Below are 3,406 nucleotides of genomic sequence, written 5' to 3' on the forward strand. Positions count from 1 at the left end.
GGGTTGGGGGCACCTGTGGTGCCCTGCCCGGGGCCACTGATCCCGGGGGGTGGCGGCAAGAGCAGGGCAAAGAGGGAAAGCAGAGATGCCAGAGCAGCCGGCTGTGTGTGCAGAGAGGGGACCCGAGCCAGAGTCCTCTGTCCCCTCGCTGGGGCTGGCTCAGGGTGTCCCAGCAGGTGCTGGGGAATGGGGGCAGGAGATGAGCACACCCTTTTGGGGATGAGCACACCCTTTTGGGAATCAGCACACCTTTCTTGGGATGAGCACACACTTTTGGAGATGAGCACACCCTTTTTGGGACAAGCATACCCTTTTGGGATAAGCACACCCTTTTTGGGATGAGCACACCCTTTTTGGGATAAGCACACCGTTTTTGGGATGAGCACACCCTTTTTGGGATGAGCACACCTGGCAATGCTCAGTGCCGGCTGGCACTGCTCTGCTGGGGGAACAGCCTTCCCTGCCTTTTCCCAAATAGCCTCATGTGGCCTTTCATCCTTTTATTTTTAACCATGTCCTAAAACTGTTCAGTCCCAGTTTAGGAAAATATTCTGTTTCAGGGTAGCATTTAGATATTTATGTGCTTTAAGTATCTTGGCAGATGAAATGTAAATTTGTGCTTTAGAGCACTTGACTGTCTTTAACACACCCTTGATTTCCTTGCTGAGGAATGGGGCTGCAAAGCACCCACCAGGGAATGTCTGAGCAGCACCCTAGCGGGGAAAGACAACAGCCCCAAGCACCAGGCTTGTTCTCAGAGCTCCCTTCAACCTACACAGCAATTCCACCTCCAAAAACCTCATGGCAAGACAAAGGACTCGGTGCAATCAGGCAGGAAACCTCTGTCCCCAGAGCTGCTGGTTGTATAGGAACCCCTTTATCCCTCTATAATGCATCATAAAGGCTCTCTTATATTTTTTTAAGTGCATATAGCAAAGCAGATTTGGATTCTGTTTCTGTTTCAGCTGGTTCTAACACCATTCATCATTGCTGTATCTTAACAGGATCTTACTCTGATAATAGGACTCCAAGCAGTGATGAAATAAAGTGAGATTAAAATAACTACATAATAAAGTTCCAGATTAATCTGAAACTATGGTAAATCTTCCAGGGCTGTAGAAAGGCAATAGCTAAGCTGCATGGACTCAGTGTTCAGTGAATGACTGTGATAAAATGTGTTGATCCACATTATAGCTTTATGTCTGTTTAGGTATAATAACCATAACTACAGTTCAGCTGCAGTTTGGCACCTAAAAAATCTCCTTTGAATTTATAACTTGTTGCATGTCTTTTGTTTGGCTTTTAAAATATCCAAATATTTGAAAAAAAAAAGTTATAGGGGATTGGTATTGACTCAGCACAGGGGCTGCTAAGGAAATGGGAAGGACAAAATCCTCAACCCTGCTAGGAGATCTGTGGTTGTCTGAAATCCTGATATCAGTGTAGCTGTGAAGCAGAGGGAGGTCACAGGGCTCTGCTGGTGCTGAATCTGAGGCTGCTGAGTCCCCTCTGCCCCATCTCCCACACAGATCTGGCAAACATCAGTGATGGACAGACTGATGGACAGAGCTGTCTGTCATCCAGCCTCCCAGTCAGGCATGTGGAGGTAAGGTCAAATCCTTCTCCCCAGTGGAACATCCCTCCCCAAGGACCCTCAGAGATGCATTTCAGTCCTTCTGAAACAGCTGATGTTAAAGAAGGAGACTTTGAATTTGGAACATGCAAGAGATTGCCCCTGGAGGCTTGAATTACTTGTGGAGTATAAGTGATGCTGGAATGTTAATGCACATTCCAGAGGGGATGATAACTTCAATAAGTGCAGCCACGCTGCACCACTGATGGATTCAGCCTGGGGTGCTTGCTGGCAAACACAGCACCATCCATCCCTGCTTATTCCCTCCAGTTTGTGTCCACCTGTGAGCCAGGAGCACTCCAGAAGAGAGGCGGGGAGTGGGGAATAACAAAGATGTGTCTGCATATTGGAAAGATAAATTGCTCCCTTGGGGAAAGTGATCCTGAGGGTTGGCAAGTCACTGGCAAGCAGAGCAGCAGGCTGGAGCTGGAGAGAGTCCCTGGTAGAAGAGGGGATCAAGGCTGGGAGGCTGCTGGGAGCTGCTATCAGACAGAGCAGCAGGACCAGGCTCTCCAGTGATCCAGGACTAATCCTGACCCTGCCTGTGACAGGCCAGAGCGGCCGTGGTACAGCCTGGCTGGGAAGGGAAGCTTGATTTGCCTGGCAGAATGTGCATTTTAATTGCTCATTTTCGTGCCTTTTATATGTGATTTGGTTGTGAATTATGTTTTCTGCATTTGTAATTAGAGGGTAGAGCAGATGGCTGGGTTTTGTCTGAAGAGATGTAGCTGTTGAAGTAACTCACACTCCTGGCTGACAATTTCCTAGCCAGGGAGTGGCATGAAGGGAGTCACACTTTCTAAATACTCTGGGACAGAGATTTGAATTACAGAAACCTGCCCTGTCCCACTGCAATCAGCATCCAGGCTGGTTTGCACCACCTGTGAAACTGTTCACTGGGGAAAAATTATTTTTCACTTACACCTAGAAATGCCAGCTCTCAGACTGTGCCTGCAGTGAGCTCTGCTGTATTTATTGATGTGTGCCACAGCCAGAGTGTCAGTGCAGTTTGCTTGTGGGTCTGAAAGGAACTGGGTGGTGGTGAGAGCTGCTCAGGGCTGGATAGAGCCCATGGGCAGTGGATTTTCCAGGAGGCAGAGCAGCAGGGTGGTGAGCTGGATCTGGGGGCTTCCCAGCCTTTCCAGCTTCCCCCTCTGAGGCTTTGGCTGTCCACACCCTGACAGAGCCACTCATTCACCTTGCTGGGACATGGGGTGCAAGCAGAGCTCTGCACAGCCAGCTCATCCACAAAGGACAGATCTTCCCAGCCCTGGGAGATGCCCAGCTCTGCCTTGCTCTCCTATCCTGCACTGGGAGGCAGTGTTTTGTCATCCAAAACTTCCAAAACTTCCAAAGTTGAAATTTGGGAAAGATGACTTGGAAAGCTGTGGGAGGTCCCCTGGGTGTGCCATCACTCTGTGCCTCTCTCTGTCAACCAGGCACTTCATCCATCAGCTTCCCACTTGGTTGGTGATTTGCAGTGAAATTCTTGGAGTAAAGTCTCAAAGCAGAGCAGATCCTGACTACACTTTTGGGAAAGAGAGAAAATCCTTCCTAGAAAGTTGCTTAAATACATTTTAGCCTTTCATCCATGTTTTCTTTTGTCAGGCACAAGCTTTCAGTGATAGGCCAGTAGGCAGAGCTGAGAGCTCAGCTAACAAGCAGCTCCCAAAAAAAAAGCTGTTCTGCCGCCTTCCAGCCTCCCACCTGGGGAAGATGAGGTGTTTCCCATCCCACTGCCTCTCTCCACACTCTCAGACCTCCTGCTTCCCT

This window comes from Geospiza fortis, unplaced genomic scaffold (genome assembly GCF_000277835.1).
Source record: "Geospiza fortis unplaced genomic scaffold, GeoFor_1.0 scaffold408, whole genome shotgun sequence".
Taxonomy (NCBI): Eukaryota; Metazoa; Chordata; class Aves; order Passeriformes; family Thraupidae; genus Geospiza; species Geospiza fortis.